The sequence below is a fragment of the Hyaena hyaena genome, unplaced genomic scaffold (assembly GCF_003009895.1).
Source record: "Hyaena hyaena isolate Hyena2069 unplaced genomic scaffold, ASM300989v1 scaffold_973, whole genome shotgun sequence".
NCBI lineage: Eukaryota > Metazoa > Chordata > Mammalia > Carnivora > Hyaenidae > Hyaena > Hyaena hyaena.
This window is the reverse complement of record NW_024081601.1, coordinates 491,658-505,983: the sequence shown is the minus strand read 5'-3', so window position 1 is coordinate 505,983 and position 14,326 is coordinate 491,658. Positions and strand designations below refer to the sequence as shown.

Below are 14,326 nucleotides of genomic sequence, written 5' to 3'. Positions count from 1 at the left end.
CGCGTCGGGCTCTGTGCTGACTGCCAGCTCAGAGCCTGGAGCCTGTTTCAGTCTGTGACTCCCTCTCTCTCTGACCCTCCCCTGCTCACGCTGTCTCTCTCTCTCTCTCTCCTAGAAATAAATAAAACATAAAAAAAAAAGAATAAATTTATTCAGTGTTATTTTTCTCATAGACCCAAATATTAATAATATTTTCAAGAATAAAAATATTTTAAACTGATGTATTTATTTTATAAAATTTATTTGTTTATTCTGATATATATGTATATATACATAGCAGTCCCAAACCTAAGTTTCTCGCTCATTCTGGGCAATGCAAACAAGTTAGTTAGCTTTAAGGCATGAATAGCACAAGAAGAAAAAAATGCTATGAGGTGATAATTTGCACTTTCTAGAGCAACTCAGTGTATTATAGTAAGCTCTCTGCTGTCTGTCCAGCCCAGCTTCCTTACCTCTAGCCTCCCAACACCACACAGATGGGCTGTCTATGAGCACATCTGTCAGTGCTGCTGAAATGTAAACATACTCAGTTGGTAGCAGATGTTTTCCCAGAAAAATCGGACGCTGGAGTTGTTTCACTGTGGGTTCCATGTTAGTTGATCTCCATGATTGATCATAAGGTCATTGTGTTCAAATAGATCATTTGTCTCTCAGATACAGAATAATAATGGTAGATACAAGCTCACCTGTTTGGTATTTACCATGTGCACATAAATAGAAATGTTTCTGAAGGTTCTGTCAAGAAGTCAAATTTAAAATATATATATGTTATATATATATTTTAATATAATATACATATATATATAGGCCTTTATTTTACTCTAAGTCCTTATTTGCTGAGCTCTAGGTAAAACATAGGCTTAGGTACAAGAAAAATAAGTATTCTCAGCTTTTCTATACCCATCACTGTAATTCACTTTTGAGGGTTGTTATAATTGGTTGCATGTATAGTTCTTAATTCTACTTTTTATCAATATCCTAGGCATCCATTTATGTGGCAATTTTATTATTTAATTTTGTAGACACTGACGGCATGTTTTTCTTATGTGAGTTTATAAACTCATTTAATATGTATGTATTTGCAAATCTTGATGGTATATAAAATCTAAAAATACTTCATCTTATAATGGTTACACTTATTCAAAATTTATGAAGTAATAGTACTTATTAGACACTCTACTAAACATGAGGTTTCCTTGGAAGAGACATATAAGACAAACAACTAATCCGATCCTTTGGTAACAAATATTCTATTTCTCCAGTTCCCAGAGAGTTCAGGAAGAATAAAGGAGGCCAGGCAGAGGACACAGGCTACACAGGGCATGGTTTATAGTCAGGTGGTAAAACAACAGACAAACAATACTCCGCTAACAAAGAACTAAAGAACAGAAACCAGCTGCATTTTTCATTATTATTATTATTAGTAGTAGTAGTAATCGGAACAGTGGGGTCTGAGAAACTATTATCCTATAAAATGGAATCCAATTCCTGCTTATGGACATTATATGATTTTCACCCCCACTCCTAACCAGAATTATTTTTGAATTACAAGTGTAAATAAAACTGAAGTCCTCCCTAAACCAAACACCTAGTACTAAGGCCAAGTAACTGTAGACCTAGTGAAATTATCCATTGAATAAGATTCTCCACTTCCAAATATCTCTGTTAATATTTACTTTGTTTCCAATTAGATGGAATGCACCATTAAAAAAAAAAGTCTTGCACTTATCTCCAAGTAATGATTTATAACAATGATTTATTTCTATCATTTTGATACATGTTTCCAAATTATCATAACTTTTAAGTTTGATTTTGGGACGGTCCCAGAATTTGAAAATCCACCTGGCCAAACTTTCCAAAATATAACATGTGAGCCTTCTTATATTACCTTCATTTAGTAACCATACCCTCACTTTCCTCTATTTGCTTCTGTTTTTATGTCCTTATCTAAAATGTGTTTCTGAGGATTTTTCTTCAGTCTTCTTTTTTTCCCCCCTTGCTTGAAAATTTTATTGGTCCTGGAGAAAGGAAGGCATGTAGCCCCCACCCCTTACAGAGGGTGCCACATGGTCTCCCTTCCTCCTGTTGCAGTTGATGGGTAGCTTTGTATGCCAAGAGAAGGGGAAGGCCTGAGCTTGGGACAGGCATGGAAGTACCCCACAGAGACCAAGAGCAGGAGAAAGGAGTCCAGGCAGCTGGGGCCAGGACCTGGAGAATCAGCAGCAAGTTCAGCAGGTTGAGGTCTGCAAAGGAGATGTGGGTGCCCACAATAAAGGCCTGGCTCCCATTGTTCTGGGACAGCAGGATCTCAAAAAGCTTTAGGTGCTCTGGTCATGCCTTTACATCTTCTCCTTGCCTGCCTTGTAGTTGGTATAGATAAAGACAAGGTATTTGCACCAAAGATCCTCCACATTGTCTTTTACCATATCCACCAGAGTCATCTCCTGCTGGTCTTTCCCATAGAGCCCAAGGGAACAGGCCAGGTGTTTCAGATGGCATTGGATTGGTTCAGGATAAGGTCTCTATCCTGGAACTTGGGAAGCTGCCCAAAGCCAAGACTAGAGGCCTTGAGTGAGTCCTGCAGCCAGGCTTCCTTGGTCACCATTTCTTCCTCCTAGCTCTGGTCCTGACCAGCCAGCAGCATGGGCATGGCCTTGTAGCACACTTGAACAGGGAAGGAGACAACGGTGTAGGGCCGTGCTTGCAGTACAGGCTGCGGTGGGGGTGGCAGAACTCTCTTCTGTCTCCTTTTTCCTTTTTGTTTTCTTATCTATCTATCTATCTATGTATCTATCTATCTATCTATTTTTGAGACAGAGAGATAGAGAATCCCAAACAGACTCCACACTGTCAGCACAGAGTCCAATGTGGGGGTGGAGGGTAGGGCTTAAATGCACCAACTGTGAAACCATGACCTGAGTGGAAATTAGGACTCTGTTGCATAGCCAGCTGACCCACCCAGGCACCCCTTTTCCCTCTTCTTTTATCCTCACACCTCTAGATATCTTACCTATTGTGATGCTTTGAAAACTGGTACATGTATGGATTATGTGAGGATAACAAATTTAAGGAATATATTTAAAGAAAAGATATACATATTCATGTCATATTCATAATATAGATTCCCTTTAAAACACAGCTCAGAGTGATGTTAATGCAAATAGTGTACTGGGCACATGTACCCAGGGAGTGGAAGTGAGGAAAGAGAGTGCCATAGACTGAATACTTGTGTCCCTCCAAAATCTATGTGTTGAAACTTAATCCTCAATGTGATGGTATTTGGAGGTAGGGACTTTGGGAAGTAATTATGTCATGAGGGTGGAGCCATCATGAATGGAACAAGTGTCCTTATAGAAGAAGAGTCTCAGAATGTTCCTTGACCTTCTACATCATGTGATGACATGGCAAGAAGATGGCTGTCTTCGAACCAGGAAGCAGGCCCTCAGTAGACACCAAATCTGGCAGTACTTTATTCTTGGACATCTCACCCTCCAGAACTATGAGAAGTAACTGTTTATTATTCATCCACCACCTAGTCTATTATATTTTGTTGTGGTGGACTGAATGGACTAAGATATAGGGGAAGTATAACAGGAGAGACGAGAACTATATATACGTTTTCAAATTGACTGTTTCTGTGGAGACTGAGTGCTCAGTCCCACCTGGACTGGGGAAATTTATAAGGATCTCAAGATTCAAGGGATGTAAAGAAGAAGAAACTACACATCAGACCCTATCCTCCATTGAGAGTTTCTCTATGAGTTATAAACTTCCTGAACTTCTGGGTAGCACATGAGAATTCTCAGCTAGCTCCCACAGATGTCCCAAGGCACAGGCCAGAAAAACACCAAAGCAGTATGCAAGAAGCAATGCATGCTTGATATTAGGCACAGTCTGCACAGTATTGTTTGCTAAACCAATGACTAGCATGAGACGTGAGGCAGGGAAGAAATGGGGTAGTGCACGAGGTATTTAATATAGTCCTTCTAGTGTGCACTTGCCTAGGCTGGTAACCTCCATTAATTCCAATCCATTATCAACTCTCCAAATTGCCAGATGGCTGTAAGCTTTACAGAAGAGGATTAGTTTGGCTATAGTCCTATCATCTGTAAATCATCCCAAGTCATAATTGGTATTCATCATCTCCTTTCTTAGAGTTCCCTCACTTACCTAACATGGGTTTCTTGTCCAAGAGGGGACCCAAATCTTCAAGGAGTCTGAGCACTTAGTTGACTTATCCATGGGGTACTTTGATTTCTTCAGTTTTCCACTCAGGTTTATTTCTGAGGACTGAAGCACCAAGAGATTCCCAGTGAATCTTCTGCATCCCAGACATTCTCTCCTCCTTCGCCATTGTATAGCATCAACTCTATCTCTTTGTCATGTTTAGGGTCAATTACCCCTGCCAGCATGATAACTCATTGGCATGAGCAGCCCAACTCAGTGAGGTAGTAATCTTAGCTTCAAGTTCAGTGGGATCTTTATTGTGTCCACTAGAAGAAACATTCCCACATTAGAAATCAAGACTTCTCATCTAATGGAATCTGAATTGTGAATACCGGAAATAAAAATTTCTAAAATAGATTGACAAGAGTAATAGGAAAAGGAGCCAATGGTACTTTTATGACTTGATCACGAGACTGGCAGTCTAGATCTTAGGGACACAACACTGTATATTGGCCATTAGTTTAATGGATATTACACACCTTACAAGACAGCATACCAAAACTGCATGGTGTCTTGGCTTTGAGCTGTCATTTTACTGATCAGTTAAGAGGTCATTCTATTACCACATTTAGTTAACACTTTATGGTGATACCATGTGAAGTAAAGCAAGTAGAGTCAGTGGTAATGGAAATTCATGCATTACCTCACCTTGTTTGTCATAAAATTGTCCTGTTAGTGTAAGGAAATTTTGATGATCCCATTCTAATGAATTAGGGATTTTTTTAAGACCCAGGTGATAAGGTTGGTGAAGTACTGAATGTAGGAAAGCAAATCCATACTCAGAATTATGTTAATTCTGGTTAGTTTAAATTGTTGTCTCCTCTTGAAGGATCTGATCTGAAAAGGTCCAATAATTTCACCATGTATCATTTCAATATGCCTTCAAATTGTCAACTTGAGTGCATACGTATTGAGGACCCACACTGGTTGCTACCATTGGTAGGTTGTACATTCAGCAGTGTTGATAGTTAATCAGCCTTAGTAAGAATGAACCCACACTGTTGGGCCCATGCATAGTTCCATCTCAGCCAACAGAGACATCTTGTTTTTGGGTCCATTGTATAAACACTGAACTGGCTGAGAAATGAGCTGATGTTTAGTGGGATGGGCCATTTTGTCCACCTAGTGTTTGACATTCTCTTCCATGATAGAGGTTTTTTGTCTCTGTCAAACATTATTGTTAGATACACAATAATCTAAATCTATTTGAATATGGGGCACCTGGGTGGCTCAGTCGGTTGAGCGTCTGACTTTGGCTCAGGTCATGATCTCATGGTTCATGGATTCGAGCTCCACATTGGGCTCTGTGCTGACAGCTAGCTCAGAGCCTGGAGCCTGCTTCAGATTCTGTGTCTCCCTCTGTCTCTGACACTCCCCTGCTCATGCTGTCTCTCTCTCTCAGAAATAAATAAAAAATTTTTTAAAATTAAAAAAAATCTATTTGAATGTAATACTCCAGACTTTCTTTTTCATATGTTTCAATCTTTGTCTTTCTTGGTTCCGATTCAACTAGTTAAATCATGTGTCACTTTGATACAGAGTGAATGACAAGCATACTACTCCCAACTCCGTTCACTGGAAGGGTTTCCTCTTACCACTGTCCTGTAGTACCACACTTTGATTGGGCTGAAGTACAGCAGATATACACTGTCAGAATCCACTGAAGAGAATTAGACCTGAATTTTCCCTCTCTGTCACGTGGCTCTAGGGAACCCTCTAGGAAACCACAGGTGTGAGCTGAGAGATAAACAATGGTTCAATAAAAATAATTGATATGGAATTCTGTGTCACTTATTTGTATAACTTATGCACCCTAGACTGACCTAGGTCCTATCCTGGATCATTCAGTGATTCAAAATAGTATACTGGTACCATATAATAAGTATAGGGGAAATAACAATTTTAAGAAAAATAGGATTGAATGACTATTGTTAAGCATCATAACTGATACTACAGAAAAATACAGTAAATAGCTACTGCTAATTAACAGGCAACTGAAAAGATAAAAAAGGGACTCCCTGAGGGTTCACACAGATGTATTCTTCTTCCTCTGAGGAGTGAAAAAAGAGAAAGCTTGAGGACTAGATCCAAAACTTATTAGGTGAAGAGCCCAGCTCCAAAAAAACCAAAACTCTCAAACATGGAAGCTTGGGGTTTTTCTTTTTTCAATTTTTAAATGTTTTTATTTATTTTTGAGAGAGAGAGGCAGAGCACAAGTGAGGGAGGGGTAGAGGCTGAGGGAGACACAGAATCTGAAGCAGGGTCCAGGCTCTAAGCTGTCAACACAGAGCCCAACGTGGGGCTCAAACTCACTAACCACAAGATCATGACTTGAGCCAAAGTCAGATGCCCAACCAACTGAGCCATCCAGGCACTGCTCAAGGAAGCTTGTTTTATCAAAATTAAGACCATGTTTGGGGAAGAAATTTCGTGGACACATAGACTGACACCTCCCCAAATACTGAACTTGTGGCTTCCAAAGTGTTAGCAACAGAAGGCTAATGACTACTGACTTGGGTAGCACGGCTCAAGAGTTCTTCTTTAACAGTTTGGGGTGGGGGGAACTTTCATAGTCAATAATCAGTAATGTCTACACAGGAAGAAGCTCAGGGCTACAGATAAAAAAGTCCTGGTCTAGTCCTGGCTCTCTCACTTATTTGCTCTGAAATCTCTGATTTTGAAATTTTAACTAGAGAGAGTAATACCCTAATAGATTCTGACACTTAGATATGCTAAGATGTGATGACTGATAAAAATTAATTAAACAGGAGAAGGCCTTGTGATATACTATATGCTGAAGGTACTTGATATGAGAAATATTATAAAAACCCATTTTCTCATAACAAACCTTAACACATATACCAACACATGTTCATAGCAAAATAGAATATAGAAACCTTGATTTTTACATTGTACATTTACATGTTTATATCATTAAATAATGTATAGTTTATTATGTATGGTTTAAACTTAATAAAAGTAGAATCATACTTTTATATATCATTTTGCCATTTGATTTTTCTCTTAGTATGATATTTATGGCCTAAATTGATGTTGATGCATATAGCACTATTTAATTCATTTTCACCACTATTTAGTATTCTGTTTTGTGAATGCAAATTTTAAAATCTTGTCTGTTGTTACATTCAGATGAAAGAATAATTTTCAGACAACATCCAGCTTCCCAGATGCAGAGTCAAAGCTTCCCTGCATGTGTCAAATGCACTCTATGGGCACACCTGTATGTCTCAGGTCACAAAGTTCTCTTAATTACAGGTTGATTCTCCAGGTAAACATTTTCCTTACAATAAACATTTAATTCCACTTCATTCCAAAGGAAACAGGGTATTTCAAGGAGAAGATGCACTCAGGGTGACTAGCACCCTGACTGTATTAAATGATAGCTATTACATATCTCAGTGTAGTTTTCTATCACTCTTGGCTTACCAACCCTTCAGCAACTTGTATCTTTTTATTTCTTTAATCCCATTTCTTGACACTTAAGTTTTATGACCCAAATAGTGCGTTCTAGCCATACTAAAACTTTTTAGCACCACCCTTTTTCTATTTCCACTGGTCTACTCCTCCTAGCTAGGACACCCTTCCTGACCCACTACATATTAGCTAGCTAGAATCTATCATTTGCGTCCCAGCCCAAACATCAGTTCATATTCCCCATATTAAAGCACTGTCCAAACTTTATTACTGTTACTTATTTAATTTTCTACCTACTTTTGCAAACTGTTGACAGCTTGGGGACATAGATTGTACTCTACCACTTCTGTTATGACTAGAGTGCCTCTCATAGTATCCAACACATAGTAGGTCAATGATACTTTTAGTTGGGCAAATTATTTAACTACTGTACTTAATTGATTCCAAGGCACCCATATTTTTAAATCCTAACAAGTCTAAAGTCAGAGTGCGACTTAGCATTTGTAGTGTTTATAGATTAATTGGAAGATTTATTTTGTTTTAATTTCACCTAAAGTAACAGAGTCTTACAGTTGAGGATGTATTTGATTTTACAAAAAGATGGTAATTAATGACAAAAATTCTCGGAGTTTGATATTATCTTCTCAATGTAGCATTTGTCGTTTAATAAATGATAAGTGTACTAGTGATGTGCAAATGAGTTAGTTATTACCTATCAATTAGTGTTGACCAGATCCTTTCTGTCTCATTTGTATTCTCAAGAGAAGTTGCTTAACTGTTTCCTTCATGCTGCATTAGCTTGTTCTTATTCCACAAATTGCTACAATGCAAAATTTGATCTCCAGGAGGATCTCCAAATACCTTGTTGATAGGCATTATATATTAATATCACCACATTGTCCACAATGAAAATCTTTACAGCTTTAGAGAGAAACCTGTTAGTTCTCACCAGGCAAAAAGTACATTTTTTAGAGAGCTTAACCCTTAAAATGTAAAGTGTGCTTCCATATATAATCAAAAATAGAAACACTAGTATGTAGTAAAATAATTGTTACAAAGTAAAGTAAGTCCTTAAGATGGGTTTATACATTTTTAAAATCAATTATCAAATTCTTAAAAAAATAAAAACTGTGTCCCTATCAAGCTGGCTGTCTTCCTATTGAGTAATCTAGCACTGGTCAAAAACTTCAGGCCACAAACACCTGTCCTTTCTGTGTGAAAGGATAAAAGATGTTTCACCATGTATTTAAATCTAAACTCCTTCCTTTTCATCACCAACTAGAACTCCATCATATACATGGACCACATCTTCTTTAGTCATTCATTGATAGAACTCAAGGGTATTATGCTAAGCAAAATAAGTCAGTCAGAGAAAGGAAGATATCATATGATTTCACTCATATGTGGAATTTAAGAAACACAACAGATGAACATAGGGGAAGGGAAGGGAACACAGAGGGAGGCAAACCATAGGAGACTCTTAAATACAGAGAACAAACTGGGGGTTGGTGGAGGGAGGAGGGGGGATGGGTTTAATGGATGATGGGCATTAAGAAGGGTACTTTTTAGGCTGAGCACTGGGTGTCATATGTGAGAGATGCATCACTAGATTCTACTCCTGAAGCCAAGACTACACTGTATATTAACTGATTTGAATTAAAAAAAATCTAAACTCCTTTATTTGCAATTATGAGTAAAAAAAATAGAAACCACCCACAAATTACACAGAATGCCTTTTCTTCTCAAGGGGAGGTGTTGTGGACTCTTTTTTAGGCACAAAACCATCTGCCCATATTGACTTTTAGATGTGCTAAGACACAGGGGCCCTTAGCAATGCCTTGCTCTAAAATCTAGACTTTCAGGGCTCGGGGGGCAGGAAGTGCTGGTTTTCTTGTCCTGAGCTATTGCTGCCAACCTAGTGCTCCCCACCCTCGGCCTCCAGGCTTTTCTGAACAGTCAGACACGAGGTTTTGAACCCTAACTGGCTCTGAGAAGAGAGTTTGGACTAACAGACATTGGTTCCCACTCTCGTCTTTACTCTGCCTTTGTGATCAGGTGACTTCACTGAGGAGCCTGTTTTGGGGTTTTCAGGATGATCGGGAGTATGAGAACTATATCTTGGCCTTCTGAGTGTAATTTAGGTCTGATCTTTGTTGCTTTAATTTCATTGCCCTGTATCAAATATTCATAGTCTTAGAGGTTTGACATTAAGGACAGTTACATAACAAAATACAGTAAGATCCTCCTTCCTGATTCAGAGAGAATGTAGAAGTCATGGGGATTAACCTTGCTTTGAATTCCTGCTCTGGAAGACTAACATTCAAATAAATCTTGATGCTGAAATAAATTGTATGTATCTTTTTTTATATTTAAAAAATTTTTTTTAATGTTTTAATTATTTCTGAGAGAGAGAGAGACACAGTGTGAGCAGGGGAGGGTCAGAGAGAGAGGGAGACACAGAATCCGAGGCAGGCTCCAGGCTCTGAGCTAGCTGCCAGCACAGAGCCCGACGCAGGGCTTGAACCCAAGAACCGTGAGATCATGACCTGAGCCCAAGTAGGACGCTTAACCGAATGAGCCACCCAGGCGCCCCATAAACTGTATGTATCTAAGTAGCGAACATTCCCATCCCTTCCCATCTCATTTAGACATAAAGTCAGTACTACCAGTGGCCCTATGTGATCTACATCATTGTACCACTCACATACCACTATTGCCTCCTTCACTCCAGAGCAACACTGGCTTCCTGCTACTCTTCTGACATATCATGTATGTTCCTGCCTCAGAGCCTTTGAACTACTGAAACTTCTCCATAGTTTCCCCTCAACACGTGGATACTTCCGTGGCTCACTTTCTCTTCATTTTCTATTCTTTTCCCAAATATCACATTCTCAGTGGGAATTTTTAAATTATATTATTTTTAAAAATGAATAATTATTATATTACATTTATACCTATTTCCCATTCTTGCTTTATTGTTTATCCTCAACATTCAACACTATCTGATATCTATATGTTACTTACTTTTGATTTATTCTCTACTTCCCTTTCTAGAATATTAGCTTTGGGAAGGCAGAAGGTCTTGCTTCTATTATTCATTTTTCTCTTCTCAGCATTTAAAACTGTCTGGCATATAGCAAGTGCTCAAACAATAGTTTTTGAGGGTAAGAATCATTTTTTTTACTGTTTATTTATTTTTGAGAGACAGAGATAGAGAATGAGAGAGAGAACATTCTCATGTGAGCAGGAGAGGGATGGGGGTGGGGACAGAGGATCTAAAGCGGGCTCTGTGTTGACAGCAAAGAGCCTGATGTGGGGCTTAAACTCACAAGAGCCATGAGATCATAACCTGAGCTGAAATCATATGCTTAATGGACTGAGCCACCCAGGTGCCCTGGGGAAGAAACATTTTTAAAATATGTGAAGATGTAGAGTTACCATTACACTCAGGTCCATAATTTTGATGGCCAAAAGAGAGACTGAAGTTGGAAAATATCTTATGTCTAATTCAACAAACCCATTATTTATGACTAAAATTCATAATTTTATATATAGGAATTCAGTATAGCATTCAGTGTTCATTTTTTAAAAATATGTAAAGCTGAAAATTATAAAATACTGAGCTTACCCTTCACATTTTCCTAAGTTTTTCATGCCATAATGATAATGATAAATCCAAGTTTTTATTCATTCACTTGTTCACTCTTTTAATATAAGGTTGTAAAGTGTCTCCTCTCTGTCAAAGATTTTCAACAATCTCATGGTACTACTAGTCATTTTGGTTTATCATAGGTCACCTTATCAAACAAAACAATAACAAAGAGTAGTAGATACAGACTTTCTCATTTTGGTTACACAACTTTGCCATGCAAATAAGACAAAATAAATTTTGTTTACCTTAGCAATACCTATTTTCTCTTCATTCATTATATCAGATATGCACCTCTAAGTGTATCTAAGACATAGGAGTCTTCTAATTTTATTTTTTTAAGTAGGACTTCTACTAAAGGAAAGAACACGGATATGCCTCTCAGATTGGGAGACAGTGTGCCATATTTCACATGAATTTACACATGTGTAAAAACTTGTGCCCACATGGATGGTTTGGGTTATGTTTCTTTTCTAATGTTAATTTTGTTATTCTAGATTTTAAGGTGCACTTAGGAAAAGATCTTCATCTATTTTCAATTAATATGGTTAAAGTAAATTTATTCAACCAGATCCAATTATGAACATAATTTTCACGGCACAACTGAATTTAAGTTAGAGTGTGTCTTAGGGAAAACTAAAGTTAGAGGAAGAAATGAAACTTTTCTTTTTCATTTTTTACCCCAAGAAACCTGTCTTCACAGAATGCTTAGTTTCAGGGAGGCTCCAGTATGTTTTGAGGGAGGGTCTGCCAATTTCAGATGAGAGGAGAAGAGTTTAAATTTACTCAAGCTTCTTTAAACAGTTTTTTCCCCTGGCTGGATGCCAAAGAGTTCTGTGGCTCATTAAAAAAGGAAGACACAGGGTTCCTGGGTGGCTCACTTGGTTAAGTGTCTGACTTCTGCTCTGGTCATGGTCTTGCAGTTCATGGGTTCAAGCCCCACATCAGGCTCTGTGCTGACAGTTCAGAGCCTTGAGCCTGCTTTGGATTCCATCTCCCTATCTGATGGATTCTGTCAGATTAAGCATATCTATATACAAGATTTTATATATATATATATATATATATATATATATATATATATATATATTTTACCAATTTACCAAAATCCTTAAAATGTTAAGCAGCACACAATTTCCCTGCAACTTTTATTCAGGAGTAATAGATTTGAAAGTACTTAACCATATCAGTTCTTCAAGCTCGCTTTGCCATTTGCACATGGAATTCATTCATAGTAAGGTGATTGTACAGTAATTACATAAAATGTAAAACCTTTCATTTAGATAGATAGATATATGGAATTTTAATTACTACCAGCTAGACTGAGATGCTGCTCTGGTTCAGGGAGTTAAGAAATCAGTGGGATGGTATTTATGTTCTCCAGAACATACAATGCAATCGTGTTTTTCTATTATCTATTGCTCTTGGAAGGCAATTAGTTCCAGGAGCTATGCAGTTTGTGGAAAAAATTAAAATACCCCCACCTATTTCTAATTAAGATTAAGAGAATTCTTTGTCATGTTGAGTGTATTTAGGCATAAAATTACAATCATTTTGACATTAAATTCTCATTACTATATTCCCCCAGAGTGATTTTTTTACAGATATTTGTTGAAATGCTGACTGATAATAGTCTCCTTAAAATGCCATTCCCTTGTCTACTTTTTCTTATTGCCTCTGCTTTCATTTCTCCCAACACCAACACCCAATCTCTCTTCTCTGTTAGTAACTTTGAAATTCATGCGAACAGAAAGTGAACAGACAAAGAAACAGAATTATTTCCTCACTGGCTTATGTAAATTGAAAAACTATGACAAAAACAAAACAAAAGAAAAAAACAAGCAAACAAAAAAAACCCAACCAACTGGTAAAATCACTCAGCGAGACAGAGTTCTGAGAGCCCCATTCATGAGTCAGAAAGCTGCAAGGGCAGCAGAAACCATCAGGTGCATTGTGGAGCAGTGAAGGGTCTGGGGCAGTTACCCTGGCAGCTGCCTTGTGAGACTCCCCACAGCGGGAATGTGTGAAAAGACCCAGTAGGATGGACGCACCCAGCCTCCGACCTGAGGTTCAGGTGGGCATTGAAGCCTGTAAGTACAGCAAAGGCTTCCAGGGCAGCTGAGGCCAGCTGTGTGACAATGTCCTGAGAGCTTCCTCCTTTCTACTGGACACAATTGCTCCTGAACTTGTATGCCCTTTGCTCTCGGCAAAGCTGACATGCACAAGCCTGGACAATGGAGTCAAAAAGGAGGCATGCTAGCTTCATTATCTCTTTTAAAAGTCCCTTCTGAAGGAAGTCAGTCCACAATATCATTGTAGTTCCCTCTAGGACTATACTGTGAGGTCAGCACTGCAAACGAGTCCTGCTCCAGAGACGTGAGAAAAAGATAAGAATATTTGACTTCCAACCTCCCGGCGATTTTCATTAAAAGATAAATCTACCTCAATCTATTTTGAGCCTGGGTTTTTATAACACAATAATAAAAGGGGCAGTGTGAAAAAGACTTTATTTTATCTACCACATTTTTCCAACTGCTTGTCTCCGTCTATAAATGCATTTAGCAAGTCTAAAGGCAACTGGAAAGTGTGTAGCAAGCATGTTGTAGGTTGCAGCCAGGTGAAATATTGCTCAATCAAGTTAGAAAATTCAAGACCTGACTCTCCCAGAGAGCTTTTTTGTTCATTTCTGAGAAGATAGCAAAAGTCAACTTATACTCCATTTGGGTCTCTTCATGTGAAGTGACAACATGATCAAGAGCAGCATTGTGTGAAAACACAATAAGCGGCAGAATGTCACCTACCATTTCAAAGCTATACTTAAGTGTCCCTGAGGATCCAAGAGATCCTGAATAGGTGATTCAGTAAGGAGAACCCACCCTCAATGGGGAAGTATCTCTGAGCACACTATTCAGTGATGCTTTGGGGATAGACTAGTTCTTGCAGGAGGTCTTTCTGCTGTATAGTCAGGTCAGATAGGATATAATCACATGGGAAGGGTGTGGTTCTGATGGGATA

General features: G+C 38.3%; 1 long non-coding RNA gene and 1 pseudogene across 1 annotated transcript in view; both read right to left on the bottom strand.

The window, feature by feature from the left end:
• Positions 1 to 2,050: 2,050 nt before the first annotated feature.
• LOC120223214 lies at positions 2,051 to 3,483 on the bottom strand (annotated as a pseudogene).
• A 693-nt stretch (positions 3,484 to 4,176) lies between these two features.
• The window catches only part of LOC120223216, a 76,963-nt gene continuing 66,813 nt past the window's right edge, over positions 4,177 to 14,326 (bottom strand). The window contains exon 3 of the long non-coding RNA XR_005526237.1: positions 4,177 to 4,290. This is a non-coding gene — a long non-coding RNA (uncharacterized LOC120223216). The remainder of the gene's footprint in view (positions 4,291 to 14,326) is intronic.